General features: G+C 41.1%; 1 pseudogene; it reads left to right on the top strand.

The window, feature by feature from the left end:
* LOC108712386 overlaps positions 1 to 16767 on the top strand; it is a 36267-nt pseudogene extending 19500 nt beyond the window's left edge.
* The last annotated feature ends 1655 nt before the right edge of the window (positions 16768 to 18422 follow it).

Genomic DNA, 18422 nt, shown 5'->3' with positions numbered 1-18422 from the left:
CCTGATTTCGACCATCCACATAGGGATCAGAAGTATCAAATTAGGGGTTACAATACGTGTGATACCAATTTTGTTGTATATATGCTGGTGTGCCCATGTGGGTTGGTCTATGTTGGAGAAACCACCCAGAGGGTGAAGGATAGGTTTTCTCAGCATAGATCAACTATACACGTGGGCAACAGATCATTGCCAGTCTCTAGACATTGTTTAGAACAAGGACATACATCAGAGGAGCTGAAATTCAGAGTTATCCAACACGTCCCACCTCTGAAAAGAGGAGGAGATCGTGTTCTAGCATTAAAAAGAGCAGAAGTTAAATGGATTGACAGGCTAGGGACTCTCAGTCCAAGGGGTCTAAATCGTGATTTTGACTTGCATTTATTTCTGTAAAGTACCCATTTAGGGTGAGTAGTAATATTTTGGGCAACTAATATTATTTTGTGTATATTTTTTCTTTATAAGTACTTTTGTATTTTTTTAAAAAAATTTTTTTTTCTTTTTTGCCATTTCATCTGTCAACTTTTGCTTTTCATTTTGGCATAATTTGCTCAAACAACTACAATCATCAGATATAGTGAAAAATGCCCATGTAATTTGCTGTTACTGATATATTTCTTTTCTTTGGTAACTATGGACTTTGCATAGTAACGGGAGGGTGGAGATATGTGGTGACTGACGTGCAGATCCGGCCTCCAGGTGAGGAAGCATCATCACAGTTACTTACCACGTATGCCCCGCCTAACGAGGAAGCAGAAAGTGTGTGCAATGGAGTCCTACACACTACTACACGATACATACGCTTGAGAAAGGGAACGGATGTGTCCCGAAACGTCGCGTGAGTGTGGATGAATATAGCGTTTATGCTGGACTTTTAACAGATAAGTGTCTTGATACAAATGACGCTGCTACTATGTTGTGAAGAATGCCATTTTTTGATACATTTTAACAGGCTAATAAAAGCTATGTTTAAATATGGAGTGCGATCTGGTTGGACCAATATAACTAAGAAGCGGAATTACTCACTGCTATTGGGATCAGCACCCTTGACTCTGATATACATTGGGATTAGTGCATCATAAACGTTGGAATTGTATATATATATATATATATATATATATATATATATATATAATATATATATATATACATTTTTTTTTTTAGATACAACTAAAGTTTATCAACCCACTAAAGAACTTGAGGCAACTTGGGGTCAAACGAATTGGAGAATTTTTTTACAGCTTTTGAGTCGTATCTTTTCTCTACTAATAAGATTGATGCTGTTTTTCATGCTGTTGTATGGCCATAGGTAACTGAATTTATTTAATAGACACTATATAGTTAGGTATATGCATTATGCATTTTATATTGGTGGAACCATAAAAAAGGCTGTAAATGGAATGGAAATGAAGAATTCTGTGTATAGTATAAAGCAAGTGATTGTCAGTGTAGAACGTAATCATTGCTTTTGATTTGATTTATTTCTTGCAGATTAGCAGACTTGCTGCTGAAAGTCAGTATTCCCCATCCCTTTTACTGAAACTTATCCATATTTGGAGCAATAAAACCAGATAACATTGCATTCTTAGACCGTGTTTATCATATGCCTCTATTGCACACATAGAATAAAGTATATACTCAGTAAATATGCAATAACTATTTAGAAATGGAGTAGAAGAAAAATGTCATTAAAAAGTGCCTTGAGCAGAAGATGCAATTTGCATATCTATTGGAGGTAATTTGCATCAAAAGTGAGCAGAACAGGGGAGTCAGAATGTCAAATACTAGTAGGTGACATGACTACAGAAATGTGTTTTTATTAAGGGATATTGTAAGCAGTGCAGGCATTTAATAAACTTCACTGGGAATCCCAATCATTTACTCATGGTTTGCAGCTTTGGTCAAAACTTGCTCAATTGAATGTCTTCATCATTCTCTGGTTGGAAAACTTAAGCTAAATATCTTACTTTTAATTCAGTTTGTGCTCCATATCACTGTATGTAATGACCTTTACATAGTATATATTTTTTTAAATAGATGTTTCCCTTTGCTTGGAAAACAAATGCTTTGGCAGCCTGAATATGATGTACTACTTAATGTGTTTGCCCTTCTCTCAACAAAGAACTTATAAAAAACTGGTTATAGATGTGGCAGACAATCTTTTGAAGCTGTAGAGAACCTTCCCTGCTTGTATCGTAAATGATTGTGTTCTCCCTGATGTTGAAAACATAAATGATGGTATGAAGACTGAAAGAAACAAACCAATGCTTATATTTTTCCATGTATCTTGGTCTTATTGTCTTTCACACTTAAAATGCTATCTTTGTTCTTGCTAGAATCTCCCACTGTTGGTGTGAGGTTAATATACCCGCACACTTCTGTAATCCTCCAGTACTTCAGTAAGACTATGCTGAATGTGGACAAAATGAGGAAAAAAAATGAGTGCACAAGTGAGCTAATAACTAAATATCCTGTCAAAGTAAATATAAACAACTTAGATTACAAAACCTCCATACACTCCCAAAAGCAGGTATCAAAGTTCTCCTCAAGTCCTTCTTTACTGTGACATGTATTACATTCAAGTAATTCTCTCCCAGCATTTAGTGAGTACTGGTTATTGTAACGTGTTACTGTGGAAGTGGTTGTCTCTTCACATAGCTATCAGTGTCTATCTATATCTAATTAAACACTTTAGATATATCAACAAAAAAATATGCAAGTACACCTGAGAATAAATATAATTGGCTGACCGTTGAACTCTGCCTTTCTACAGGAGCCTGCCAGAAGAGAGAACATGCAACAATAACATTGTATAGTCCATAGTGGTATACTTGAAGTAATTTATGCCTTGTCTTCTTTGGTTTTCCCATTAGTTGACTTTGAGTTATCTTTATTAGGCAGCAAATGTATTAGTTCCGTGATAGGTCTAGTGAAAGTCTTTGCCATTCCGTTTTTTACAGCCTTCACTTCAACCTTCCATACCGTCTCATCATTGCTGGGAAAGACCTTGTTTGTTAGTCCCATTGGCTATTCATTGTGATGACTGTGATCATCTTTTAGAAGAACTAGATCTCCTTTATTTAAATTTGGTCTATCATTCTGCCATTTCCTGTGGCTTTGTAAAGTACTCCTTCCTCCATCTGTTCCAAAAATAATCGGCAAGATGCTGAACACGTTTCAATTGTTTCCTGTAAAGATTGTCTGAGCCAAAGTCTCCAACTGGGGTCTGGAGTGTTGCCATCTTTTGTGTAAGAAGAATTGCTGGAGTTAGGATTTGTGGAGATTCTGGGTCTGAAGAAATAGAGGCTAAAGGTCTTGAATTTATTCTAGTTGCTATTTCTGCCAAAAAGGTAGTTAACATTTCACAAGTAAGTCGTGTAGTATTGGCATCCAGCAACATTGAATCTAAAATGTGACGTGCAATGTCAATCATTCTTTCCCATGATCCACCCATATGAGAAGAATGAGGTGGATTAAATATTCATGTGGAGCCATTCTCAGTTATGTATTTGTTGAAAAGGTTTGTGTCAATTTGCAGCTCTTTACATGCTCCAATAAAGTTGGTTCCACAATCAGAACGCAATTGCTTTACAGTCCCTCTTATCAAGACAAATCTTTGAAAGGCATTGATGAAACTCGATGTATCCATTGATTTAATTACTTCAATATGTACAGCTCTTATGCTCATGCAAGTGAATAATAAAGCCCATCTTTTGTTGTTGGTTTGGGCGCTTCATGTTCTTTGGGTAGTAATTAACTATTGACCAAAGACATCAAGACCAACATTAGAAAAAGGAGGGTTGGTGCTTAATCTGTCAGATGGTAAATTTGCCATTTGTTGTGTGTGGTGTTAACCTCTTAGTCTTTGACATTTTACACATTTTTGTATTAGGGTTCCAATATGTCTTTTAGCTCCAGTGACCCAAAATCCTGCAGCTCTTACTGGGAGGATCAAGTTACTATCTTATACTGGACTCTCTTTGCCTGCAAGGTGGTAATAATTTTCATCACAACCAGCTTTCTCTGTTTAAGGCTAATCAGTAGATTAACAATGTCTTTACAAGGATCTGAATATTCAAGTCATGCTATTATTCAAGAAATGGCATCTGCAAAAGAGTTAGATCAAATGTCTGATATTCCATATCTATTCCGTGAGCTTTTTGTATTTCTATATGTGAATCTGTATTCTAGGATGCACCTGCACATGGATATAGCTATTATTTCAATAGCATCTGAGAATACATAAGCTGTTTCAATATGCACGTTTAAATTTTAAGCAGGTTATCACTGGAGCTTCACAGTCTTTCATCTGGATCCTAAAGTTTCCTTTGCCTTCCCTTAAAACCAAACAGCTCTTTCTGCTGCTGAAAGATTATGCCAAAGCTGGAGTAGCCAAAGGGCAGAATTTCCACTTAGTTTTTAACTGTTTCAAGGTGAGAATTTCATGTAAATACTGGCAGAAATGTTCTGATTCTTCTAATTCGACTTGGCAAGCCAGAACTCCTGCCCACAGACTCCTTATGAAACAGCAGATCATTAGCGGTTATTTATCTACACAAGTACAGTGTGCAAAGAGCAGTTTTGGATGCAATCCACCATGCCTATTTCTTTTGCATTGATTCTGCTGTGAGTATTGATGCTGCTCACGATGGGAAACCTGGAGCTCCAGTTGGTGCACTTGTGCATAATTCATCATCTGGTGGTGCGCAATGGAGCTTGGTGCAAGGAGTGTGTTTGGATGCAAGTTCCTTTGATTATGATGTCAATTTGCACAGCAACTGCACCAATTTTTAACTCATCCACAGCTGTGGTCATAAAATAGCCCTCAGTTACTATACATTTCAGCTGTTTGCTAGTCATACATTGGAGTCCAGTTAGCCAACAATCTACTGGAAAATATCTGTAGCCCCAAAAGTCACGTATCAACACTATATGGAACTGCTATATCTTGGAGAAGGTAATGCAAGGCAGTGCCTGGCAAGTGGTGCATGCACTCAAGGCAAGTACCTCTTGTACAACACTCGCCTGCCACCACAATAGCCCACCATCCACTTGCTATCCATACCCGTTCCCCCCACTTCCACACTTGCTTCGAGGGATACTATATCCCCAAAATGAATACTTGAGCAACAGATATTTTATATCAAATTAAGTGGCATATTAAAGAATCTTATCAAATTGGAATATATATAAATATTGCCCTTTTATATCTCCTACCTTGAACCATCATTTTTCATGGTCTGTATGTTGCCTCGGAGATCACCTGACCAGAAATACTACAACTCTAACTGTAACAGGAAGACGTGTGGAAGCAAAAGACAGAACTCTGTCTGTTAATTGGCTCATGTGATCTAACAAGTATAGTTTGTTTGGTATGTGTGTGTGCACTGTGAATCATACGATCCCAGGGGGCTTCCCGTATATTTTAAAATGGCAATTTCCTGCTTATGATTACCCAATGGCACATACTACTAAGTTTATTATTGTAACCCTTTCGACACCCCTTTGTCTGTGTTACACTCCACTTGTGGCGCTTACCTGATGGCACGTGACAAACCTGAGCCACTCCGCAGTGGTATGGGGAGAGACTGGGTACCTGGTACTTACTAGCGTAGTTCCTCCGCCTAGTGGGATCCGGGAATGCACCTACTGGTGGCCCCATTAGGAATACAGTAATAACACACACACAGTATTGGTTAACTTAAATAACTGTTTATCTAAAATAAATGGGCACCTAATACAGGTAGCACTCCTAACTGGTGGCAATAGGGCCTCACTAACTAACTTGCTAGCACAACGCTGTCTAGCTAACTAAAAAGGCAAAGTCCTTTAATGGCCTTTAATAAACAGTCTGTTTATCTTCAGCACTCTTTAGGGTACTCTTTAGGGTACTGTCCCTTTAAACAGGATACTCACAAATCCTCTTCGGATACTTTAGAGCTCTCTTCAGGCGAATCCAGCACATTCAGTCATACAATGCGACTACCAGCCCCTTTGGATGCTCAGATAGAAACACAGGCTCTGTGCTTCTGCCCTCCAAGGATAAGAGCAAGGTGTTTGCACAAATTCCCTACATTATTATGAAAATGGTTTATTTATATGAAGCAGAGTTTTACATATGAGTTGTTTTATACAATATTATTTTTATAGAGACCTATATTGTTTGAGGGGTATAGTTTTCCCTTAACAATGCATTGCTCCTACTCACCCTTTTCAAAAAATTCAGGGCAGGCAGTAGAGATGTCGCGAACTGTTCGCCGGCGAACTTGTTCGCGCGAACATCGGGTGTTCGCGCTCGCCGGAAGTTCGCGAACGTCGCGCGACGTTCGCCATTTTGGGTTCGCCATTGTTGGCGCTTTTTTTTGCCCTCTCACCCCAGACCAGCAGGTACATGGCAGCCAATCAGGAAGCTCTCCCCTGGACCACTCCCCTTCCCTATAAAAACCGAAGCCCTGCAGCGTTTTTTCACTCTGCCTGTGTGTGCTGAAGAGATAGTGTAGGGAGAGAGCTGCTGCCTGTTAGTGATTTCAGGGACAGTTGAAAGTTTGCTGGCTAGTAATCGTTTTGATACTGCTCTGTTATTGGAGGGACAGAAGTCTGCAGGGGTTTGAGGGACATTTAAGCTTAGGTAGCTTTGCTGGCTAGTAATCTACCTTCTACTGCAGTGCTCTGTATGTAGCTGCAGTGGGCAGCTGTCCTGCTTCTGATCTCATCTGCTGACTGCTGCAATAACAGTAGTCCTTGTAAGGACTGCTTTTATTTATTTTTTTGTTGTTTTACTACTACTACTACTACTACTACTATAAGAGCCCAGTGCTATTAGTCTAGCAGTGTTGGGGAGTGGGACTGGTGTGCTAATCTGCTGCTCCTAGTAGTTCAGCAGCACCAACTTTAATTTTTTTTTTTAATATTCATTTTTTTTTTATTTTACTTTTTTTTATTTTACTACCGCTGTAGTAGTGTATAAGTTGACCTTTTAGGCATTATTTGCCCTGTAGGCATTATTTGCACACTGTTTTCTTCAACCCGCCATCGAGCTGTGTGACCTTGTTCACATTCTGTCTAAATATCCATAATATTACCGTCTCCAGAAAAAACACCGGAGTCACTTTTTTCAAGCAGCCATAATATATTTTACGTAATCCGTATCCACCGCTGTAGTAGTGTATACGTTGGCCTTGTAGGCATTATTTGCACACTGTTTTCTTCAACCCGCCATCGAGCTGTGTGACCTTGTTCCCATTCTGTCTAAATATCCATAATATTACCGTCTCCAGAAAAAACACCGGAGTCACTTTTTTCAAGCAGCCATAATATATTTTACGTAATGGCGAAAAATGACTATTTTCAGCATTTATATGGCATATTTTTTCTGGCAACTGTGCTTCAGTGGCTGCGTCCAAAAAACTGGGCAAACAATGCCTACAAGGTCAACGTATGGCAGTTGTTTAAAGAGAACAGTAGATTACTAGCCAGCAAAGCTACCTAAGCTAAAATGTCCCTCAAATCCCTGCAGACTTCTGTCCCTCCAATACAGAGCAGTATCAAGCAGATTACTAGCCAGCAAGCTTACTATCATCTGTCCCTGAAATCACTAACAGCTCTCCCCCTACACTATCTCTTCCAAGCACACACAGGCAGATTTTTCAGATACATTTTTGCCCTTGATCCCCCTCTGGCATGCCACTGTCCAGGTCGTTGCACCCTTTAAACAACTTTAAAATCATTTTTCTGGCCAGAAATGTCTTTTCTAGATGTTAAAGTTCGCCTTCCCATTGAAGTCTATGGGGTTCGCGAACCGTTCGCGAACCGCTCGCATTTTTGCGCAAGTTCGCGAATATGTTCGCGAACTTTTTTTCCGACGTTCGCTACATCCCTAGCAGGCAGCAATAAGGTGTATTAAACAGTATTTTTTTCCCTGAAATTGTGACCCCCCACTTTGGGAGTTGCCTTTTCTGCCTGTCCCTAGTTCTGATCCTACTGCATGCAAAGTACAGTATTACTTTATAAACTTGAGAGTTTATAAGACTGCTCAGGTCATTTCTACATTGTATCAGAAATTGCCCAGACTCCTAGCTGCCACCCCAGTAATAAGTGGTCCTTTATTTTGCAGTGTGTTACCATATTGGTAAGACACACAAAGGGAGAAATTATAGAGAAGCAGCTGCAGGTGTTAATGCCGAGGAAGATCTGTACGATCATCATGACAAGTGACTGCCTTTGGCACATCTAATGTATAACCAAAACATTTTCCAAAAAAATTCTGTTTCTAAATATCAGTAGAAAAAAATAAATACATCTCCTGTTTTATAAAACAATGTAGAAGCAAACCTTTTTGTTTGTGAATACTAAAAAGTAGAAAACTTGTAATATGTTTTTATCTACACTTGGAATTTTAAATGTACAGCATCTTCAAAACAGCATTACGTCTGAGCTGTAAATAAGGCAAAAGCAAGAAGTATATAATGGTGCATTGTTCAGCTAGTGACCATTCTGTTCCTAGTAACTGTGCCAGTTCGAGTTGAGCTAAATTTTTTCAAATAACTGGGATTTCCTCTGGGAAAATTTATAATGACTATTTGTGTTCTTCTGTTATTTTAAAGGCCATTGTATCAAGGAAAGTGATTGTTCCTGAGATTGATGAGGTGATGCAGAAGGTAGCTAAGTTGGCAGTCACTGGCCAGAGCGAGCAAGTCAGAGTCCAGTGTCGGCAGGTAAAGGAACCCATGCACTTGTGTTAGCAGATGTGAAATGACAACATGTATTTATAATGCTGCCAGCTAATACTGGACGTAACCCATCCCCTAATTTACTCTAAAAAGTACCATCTTGACTATCCTGTTTTGCTCAAGACTGGCTTGACATATTTTACTCTCTTTGTTAATTGTAATTAAGCTCTTCCCACATATGATGCAGAGTCTACATCTGAAGGCTGATCCACATTCTATATGGTCATATACATATGCCTGGGGATTTTCCCTGCTTAATTTTCCTCTATGGCTGTTCAGTTAAAGGGCATGTAAAGTCTAAAATAGAATAAGGCTAGAAATGCTGTATTTTGTATACTAAATATAAACATGAACTTACTGCACCACAAGCCTAATCAAACAAATAATTTATGCTTTCAAAGTTGGCTACAGGGGGTCACCATCTTGTGACTTTGTTAAACATCTTTGCAAGACTATGGGGCCCATTTACTTAGTTCGAGTGTAGGAATAGAGGAAAAAAGTTCGAATTTCGAATGGTCGAATATGGCTACTTCGACTACGACCTTCGACTACGAATCGAACGATTCGAACTAAAATTTGTTCGACTATTCGATAGTCGAAGTACTGTCTCTTTAAAGAATTCTTCGACCCCCTAGTTCGCCACCTAAAACCTAACAATTTCCTGATCGAAGGAATATCCTTCGATCGATGGATTAAAATCCTTCGAATCGTTTGATTATTCCTTCGATTGTAGGAATAGCGCAAAATCCTTCGACTTCGATATTCAAAGACGAAGGATTTGACTTCGACGGTCGAATATGGAGGGTTAATTAACCCTCCATATTCGACCCTAGGTAAATCTGCCCCCTAGGACTGTGCACATGCTCAGTGTGGTCTGGGCTGCTTAGGGATCTTCATAAACAAAGCTGCTTGAGTTCTGCATGGCTGGGAAGTAAGGCGGGGGCTCCCCCTGCTGTTCATAAGTATGATTGTTTCCCTGCTCAGCAGTTAGGGACCGTCTGACAATTCCTATCCACAGCAGTAAATGAATGGAGAATTTCACTGCATACAGTCCGGTTTCTTATAAAAACGGTACACATTCTTTAATTAAAGTATATTGGAGATAGGTTTCTTTTTCATTACAGAAAGTAAAAATGGGATTTTATGTGTTTGCCTTTACATGCTCTTTAAGCAGTGGGACAGCAACATTGGGATTTGAAGGTATTTTAAGTGTTTTTAAGGCTTCTTGGTGAACATACATACTATTGAGAATTTATGTTTTGGAGCAGTGTTTCTGATGCTCAAATAATATATTCTGCTGGCCTGGAGAATAATAACTTTGACTCCAAATTATCACTCTCATTAAACCTCAATAAGTTTGATCATCATGCTTCTCTGGCCAATAGAACATAATATTACTGAAATGCATAGATGAGCTAGCACAAATGTCTCCAGGGATAATTCCTTTTAGTCACAGCTCTAGATATGTTTCAGTGTGCCTCATAAATTATATTGGCTCCGTAACAATGTACACGGTTGTTTGATTTGGTTGCTGTGAATCTCTCTCATTAAAATGCTAAAATAAGATGCCCTTTTATTTTTTTTACAAGATGCATTGCTTAGCGAGGAATGATGCATAATTCAAACAAACAGACATTTACATGTGTTAAATTGATAATGGGTTGCCGCCCATATTTAGTAATGGTAAAAGAGATCTCTTAAACTATGTTGCAATTCAGTGAAGACAACAGCACTCCGGAGTTCTGCAGTCTTCATTGAATTATAAGGGTACAGCATGCACCTGGGGCTGCAAAGAGCTGGTGTTCCATTGTTTAGCACATCGCAATGGATTAAACTATCTAGCAAGTGCTCCATAATCAAACTGACGTATTTTGTCTTTTCTGTAAATCTGTGCTGGGTGTGGTTGATTTGAAGAATGAGGTTGACGTAGCTACAGTCAATGGGGGAAATTCACTAAAGGACAAAGCGCCTAACGCTAGCGTTGGGCATTTTCGTTAATTTGCTGATTCACTAACAGACACTGGCGTAAATTCGCTAGTGTTACCTCGCACCCTTACGCCTGGCGAATTTGTACAACGGACGTAACTACGCAAATTCAGTGACACGCAAATTTTTCTGAACGCTACCTTTTACGCCAGACTTCCTTCGCCACCTCAGACCAGGAAAAGTGCAATAGAGTAGATGGGGATTGCTTCAAAAAAAAGTTAAACATTTTTCTAAGTCCCAAAAAATGCTGGTGTTCTTTCTTTTTTTATGGAAGATAGGCTGAAAAAGATCAAACATTTTTTTGGGGCTACCCTCCTTCCCCCTTACATTTCCTAACTCATGGCACCTTAACTATACAGTGGGCACATGTGTAGGGCAAAATAAAAATGTTATTTGCTGTTTTGAAGGTTTCCCAGGCTTGTGTAGTGATGCTACATATACCTCATTGTAAAGTCAATTTGGCGCTGTATGCAAATTAAGCATCGCTAGCGTAACTTCGCTTTGCTTGGCGAATTAATGCTAGCGCAACTTCGCAACCTTACGCTTCCCCTGGGCGCAACTTCGGATTTTAGCGCTGGGGAAAATATGCCTGGTGAAGTGCGGTGAAGCGGACGCTGGCGCAACTACGAATCTTAGTGAATTTGCCCTGATATCTCCTAACCTGGCAATGTGTAATATGATCAAACTGAGCATTGTTAAATCTAAAGGTTAGAGACCTCCAACCTGCTTCTAGTTTGCTGGGAGCTGGACTTTAACAGAATACAGTGATTGTCTTAAATATCCCAATTTACTTCTAGTTTATAAACTCACACATGCGAAGTAACCTTCCATCTATGCAGTATACCTATTTCCCAGTTATAACAGTCAGTTGTTTGTTCCTTTTGGTGCAGCGATGAATAGGAAACTGGAAGAGAGGCTGCTTTGGAAATGATGGCTTACCTTTTCCAGGCATTCCCAGAAGTAAGTGTGCTAGTGTTGACATGTACTGCGGTTGATTGCTTTTGCATAACAGGAGGTGCTTCAGGTCCCTTATATTTGGTATATTTATTTCTGGTGAAATAAAACCACACTAAAGCATATACAGTATTTTGCCTTACAGACCATTCTTGACCAGTTCTGTGGCCTGGTTTTGGTCCCGGTTGTTTTGTTAATGGTAAATGATGACTCCACGAAGTGCAAAAAAATGGCTTCCCTTGCAGTGATGTCCCTTCTTCATAAAATCATTCTTCAGAAGAAGGATCTGTTGTTTTCCTTGGTCACTAAGTGGCTTTCTAAAGAAAAGGTATGTGCACTTGCTGAGCCATGGAAGTCATGATCAAAGGAAAAGTTTGACTGCATGGTACGGCTGCTGTCCACCAGCAGCCACAAAATAGTTTAAAATTCTTCTGTGGAAACAGGTTTGTTCCCTTAAAAGGATAAGTAAACCTTAAAATTGAGTGAATGTAAAATTGAGCAGGGGGCTATTCTAAGCACTTTTGCAATGTACAGTCATACAAGATATTTAAAGTTACATGTACTGTTAACATCAATTAATTTTGGTTCATTGTCTGACCACCAAGTAGTCAAGGAAGTTGCAGGAGAAAGAAAGAGGCTGCTCTCATGTTCTTCTGCTTAGGAATAACATTAGAAATCTTTTTCAAACCTTTCCTAACCAGAAAAACATCAGAGCAGCCTCTTTCTCAAATTTGAATAGATTAAAAGCAATTCACTATATTCTCTTTCTCTGACTAAACAGATATTTTGGCTATTGCAGTTAAAAGAAGAGACTGAAGAAAAGGCAGCAGATAGATTGCTGTTTAGTTTTCTTACATTAATTGCTAAGGATTTAATGGAATGCAACGTTACTCAGTTATCAACGCACCAAGAGATTATGGCTGTAATACTTGGTAAGTAAGACAGTTCTGCCATCTTGTTCAGAAAAAAACTTCCATTAACTTTCAGAACACTTCGGGGCAGATTTACATAGGGTCGAATATCGAGGGTTAATTAACCCTCGATATTCGACCATCGAAGTTAAATCCTTTGACTTCGAATATCGAAGTCGAAGGATTTAGCGCAAATAGTTTGATCAAACGAAAAATCGTTCGATCGAACGATTAAATCCTTCGAATTGTTCAATTCGAAGGATTTTAATCCATCCACGACTTTTGCTCGACCAAAAAAAGGTAGCAAAGCCTATGGGGACCTTCCCCATAGGCTAACATTGACTTCGGTAGGTTTTAGGTGGCGAACTAGGGGGTCGAAGTTTTTTCTTAAAGAGACTGTACTTCGACTATCGAATGGTCGAATAGTCGAACGATTTTTAGTTCGAATCATTCGATTTGAAGTCGAAGGTCAAATAGACCATTCGATGGTCGAAGTAGCCAAAAAAAACATTCGAAATTCAAAGTTTTTTTCCCTCTATTCCTTCATTAAGGAATCCTCCATTATAATTAAAGTTCCTTCTAGTAGACCTTTTTACAATGTTAGGAAAGTCTGTTGTCCTTTTAGGGCCAGAGACGGAAATCAAGTCTGTATTTCACAATGCATTTTACATTTTACGTGTTTATTTCCATTACTGTCACTGGCAGATGCCTTGCAAGTAAAAGCAGAATCTGAACCACAATAATGAAATCTGAACCATATTACCTTTCGAACTGCATTTAATATTCATGAACAAGAAGGGCTTTCTAAAATAAAAGTGATATTTCTAATTTCATGCTTTTGTCAGTAACTAAAAATCCATCTCATGGAACTCATTGGGACTCTTACTATTCTTGAAAATTAAAGGGGGGATTAATATGCCAGAATGTTACAAGGACCAATTCTCTCTCGAATTCCTTCTCGGCTATGTACGCAAAAAAAATTATTTTGCGCAAACATTTTAAATTTTTGTGCGCATTTTCAGAAACTGTGTGCGCAGGTCAAAATAAATGCAAAATGTTATGTTTTCACCCAAAATCCTTTGTGCGCACCACAACTTATTGTGTGCACTATGCTTAAACAGTGTGTGTTTGTGTGCAACAGTGCACAGCATCGAGGGAACATTGGCCAGGACAGGTATGAGATCAATTATCCAGAAACTCATTATCCTAAAAGCTTCAAATTACGGGAAATCCATCTCCCATGAACTACTACTTTGATTAAATAATTCAAAATAATTATAAAAAAGGTTTCTTTTTTTCTGTAATAAGGCTCTATAATAAAACAATGCCTTGTACTTGATCCCAACTAAATTATAAAATACAATCCTCAATAATCCTATAGTGTTTAATGTTTAAATTACTTTTTTAGTAGACTTAAAGCATGGAGGTCCAAATTACAGAAATACCCCATAAAAACCCAAATCCAGAGTATTCTGGATAATAGGTCCCATAACTGAACTTGAAAAACATGTCTTCCACTTATATAAGAAGCCTCTTCTATAACTATTCTTTCTAGTCAGGGAACAGCTTTGCCAGTCTGAGTAAGATATGACATTTTAGCCCATGTTCAGTCTCATCTGTGGTAAGGTGGCCATAGACGCAAAGATCCGCTTGTTTGGCGACATCGCCAAACGAGCGGATCTTTCCCCAATATGCCATTAACGAGCATGGCTATATTGGGGGTAGTCTGAACGTTGGGCCATATGGCCGAACGATCAGATTACGATGCGCAATGGGCTCCGGCGGGATCGGCCGGGTCAAAATCAAACCTGACCGATCGACCAAGCGACCGATCTCCGCCGGACGAAAGACGTCGGCACTCTCCACACACAATCCGAAAATCGTACGAATCCTCTATTCGTATGATAGGATCTGTGTGTCTATGGCCAGCTTTATCCTCATAGCTGGGTCTGGCTCAGCTCATGCCAGATCTTTGGATTGCTTTTTGCTTTACAAAAGCCAGAAGATCTTGTCAGTAAATGGATGGCCAAAAAGCCGGGTAAAAAAAACACACAGACATCATTATCTGCCTCATTCTTAGCGGACTATCTGGATGTAAAGGTAATGTATAATATAAACATTTCCCAAGTCACCCATGGCAGACAATTCACCAACATGGGTTAATCCCGCCTATCAGGTCACTGGACAGGAAAGAGTTAACGATCGGTATAAATACCTTGCTCCTCCCAGCAATCCTCGTCTTTTTTCCTGTCCAGGTCACGACAGGCTGCTACAGACTGCTACAGGCTGCTACAGATGGCTAAAAGGCTGCTAAGCTTACCATACCAGAGTGGGTCTCTCTCTCTCTCTCTCTCTCTCTCCCCTCTGATGCCTCCAAGAGCACCCTATACGGGTTGTGGTGAGAAGAACCCGTTGGGCAGGGTTGTGTGCTGGAGCTGCTGTAAGAATTCCCTCCTAAAGGTAGAGAGGAGGATGAAGCAGTCCAGAGGATCAGCCGTTTCAGATGGATTCGAGGCTGGGTAAAGTGTTTTGTTCCATGGAAGAGCACACGCGCCAATACTGACGCGGACGCGCGTCGAGTACGGACGCGGAAGCGCGTGTAAGACGCGCGCCTGAGTTGACGCGAACGGAGTGACGCGTGCCGGAAGTGACGCACGCGGAAGACGCGCGCTCAAAGAAGACGCGCGCCCGGAAATGGACGCGCGCGCCCGGAAGTGACGCGCGTCCGGACTGACGCGCGGGAAAACGGCGTCAGGAAGTGACGCAATAAGAAGACGCTGGCAGTGTGTGCAAGGCTGGCGTTTTGGCTGGATGTGATTGTACACTTCGCCGGAAGTTGGAGAGCGTTGGTTCACTCGGCTACAGACTGTGAGTGCCTTTCCAGTGGAATCTTGCTTTTGTAATTGAATTTATGCTTATGGAATAATGTGTTACAGGTTACTATGGATCAGCCTGGCTCTGGAAAAGGATCTCAGCCCAAGGGTCCTAGGTAAGCTGGCTGTGGATATATGGATGTAATGAGAGAGAACGATAATTAGTGGCTGATGGTTGTCTTTTCCATTTTCAGCCTACATATGTCAACTGAATTGCAGAAAGGGGAGCCTACTCTCTCAAAGAAAGCGGCTTCAGCTACGGACCCAGTAGCGTCTGCAGACCCTCAGCCTTCAGGAGCCCCACAATTGGATGCTCTGGTCTCCATCATCAAGCAAGCTGTAGTACAAGGCATGCAAGAGGCTACTGCTTCTACCTCTGGGGTACAGAGGAAAGCTAAGAGGGTCAGAGATTTGCCATATGAGTCTCTATCAGATGTGTCAGATGAAGAATTGTATTCTCCAGGGGACGCACATTCAGAACTCTCAGAGGAGGGAGAAGTGTTTTCTGAGGAAGAGATTGCATTTGATCCTACAGCGATAGAGAATCTGGTAAAGGCAGTAAGGAAGACGCTATGTCTTTCGGAAGAGCTACCTAAGTCTAGTTCAGCAGATAAATTCTTCCCATCGGTCAGGAAAAGACAGGTGACTTTCCCGGTGCATGATTCAATTAAGGAAATCATCAGCTCTGAGTGGAAGAGAACAGAGAAAAAGTTTGTTATCCAGGGGAAGTTTGCAAAAAAGTATCCGGTGGAGGAGTCTTTCTCTAAATTGTGGGACAATCCGCCTAAAGTCGACGCTGCGGTGGTAAGGTTGGCAAGAAAGACGACGCTGCCAGTGGATGATGCAGCAGCTTTCCGTGATCCAATGGAGAAACGGATCGAAACCAACCTCAAGAAGACGTTTATAGCGGCAGGAGCAACTTGTAGACCGGCAGTAGCTATGACCTCCACATCAAGAGCTATGAAGGTGTGGTTGAATAACCTGGAAGATGCCATTTCTTCTAATGTCAAAAGGTCTGGGTTACGTGAAATGTTGTCTGAATTGAAACTAGCGGTGGATTTCATGACCGATACCTCTCTAGATCTGGTACATCTAGCTTCAAGAACTATGGCACTTTCGGTGTCCTCAAGAAGGGCTTTGTGGTTGAAGCCATGGCTGGCGGATTCAGCCTCTAAGGGGAATTTATGTCAGTTGCCGTTTGAGGGAGAGATGCTCTTCGGTGAGAAACTCGATTCCATCATTAAGAAAGCTTCCGGGGGCAAGAGTGTATTTTTGGCCGCAGGAGAAGAGATTCAGGGCGTCAAGGGGGAGGCCTAGTTCCCCCATTAACAGGTCCTTTCGGGGTTCAAGACAGCCTAGATATGGAAGGACTGGCCGGAAGACAGACTAATTGGAAGCCCACAAGGGGGGAAAGTAGGCCTCCCAATAGGAGAAGTTCTACTTTCAGCTCAAGCCATACGGAGAAGAAGCAATGAGATCAGGCCGGCTCAGACCAGCAGAGTGGGGGCACGTCTAACATCCTTTTATGCGGTCTGGGCCTCAAAAATCAGAGACCAATGGGTCCTGAGGGTGATTCAGGAAGGATATCAGTTGGAGTTCCACAGGGTGCCGTCTCGCAATGTGTTCAAGGTGTCTTCAGTCCCGCAGGTACCAGGTTCGGACCAAGTGTTACAGGAGTATGTAGATCAACTCCTGAACTCGGGGGCAGTGGAATGGGTTCCGAAGTCCCAACAGGGCTTAGGTTTCTATTCGAAGCTCTTTCTAGTCCGGAAGGCCTCGGGGGCATTCAGACCGGTACTGGATTTACGCCCTCTGAATCAGTTTGTCAACTGCAGGCGCTTCAAAATGGAATCACTGACGTCCATCCTACAAGCAGTTCCTCCACAATCATGGCTAATAAATCTGGACTTGAAGGACGCATATTTCCATGTACCAGTGCACAAGACACACCGGAAGTATCTTCGATTTGTTTTCAGAGGTCAACATGTCCAGTTTACCTGTCTTCCCTTTGGCCTCTCAACGTCCCCAAGAACGTTTACAAAAGTCCTGGTCACGGTCGTGGCTTTTCTAAGAGTAGAAGGTGTGCCTATATTTCATTACTTGGACGACATTCTGTTGGTGGCTTCATCAAGAGAGGAAGCTCTGAAATTCAGGGACAGAACAATCCTGGTACTCCAACAGTTCGGTTGGGTAATAAACTGGGAGAAGAGCAGCTTACTTCCGTCACAAAGGATGGTCTTCTTGGGTGCACACCTGGATACGCAGGAAGGAATAGTTTCACTTCCTCAAGAAAAGATACAGCATATATTGAGACAAATAAGACAGTTCAAAGAACAACAAAGAGTCTCAGTAAGATCATGCATGTCGGTCCTAGGTCTCATGGCATCTACGATCCAGATGGTGAAGTGGGCCAGGTGGCACATGAGGCCTCTCCAACAATTCTTCCTGAGGGAGAATGCTTCAAGACAGTTGAAACTAAATTCACGAATTGTAGTTTCAGAGGACGCCAAAGACAGTTTAAGTTGGTGGCTGGTTGTAGGAAATTTGACTCAGGGGATGGTCCTTGCAAACCCCCCGTATGTGGTGATCACGACAGACGCTTCAGAGAGAGGCTGGGGTGCAGTACTGGAAGGCCGCAGTGTTCAAGGTCATTGGAACCTGCAGGGTGTCTCCTCAAACATTCTGGAACTACGGGCCGTGAAAGAGGCATTGCTGGCCTTTTCAGAAAAGATTCTACATGCCTGGGTAAAGATTCAGTCAGACAATGTTACAACTGTGTCTTATGTGCAGAAGCAAGGTGGCACCAGAAGCGCCCGACTGCTAAAAGAACTGGCCCCAATAATGACGTGGGCAGAGGAAAATCTAGAAGGGCTGACAGCCTTACATATTCCAGGCAGTCAGAATACGGAGGCAGACTTTCTCAGTCGCAACACCTTGCAACCAGGAGAATGGAGTTTATGTCTGCTAACCTT

Source organism: Xenopus laevis, chromosome 3S (genome assembly GCF_017654675.1).
Source record: "Xenopus laevis strain J_2021 chromosome 3S, Xenopus_laevis_v10.1, whole genome shotgun sequence".
Classification (NCBI taxonomy): Eukaryota; Metazoa; Chordata; class Amphibia; order Anura; family Pipidae; genus Xenopus; species Xenopus laevis.
This window is presented reverse-complemented; position numbering and strand designations above follow the sequence as displayed.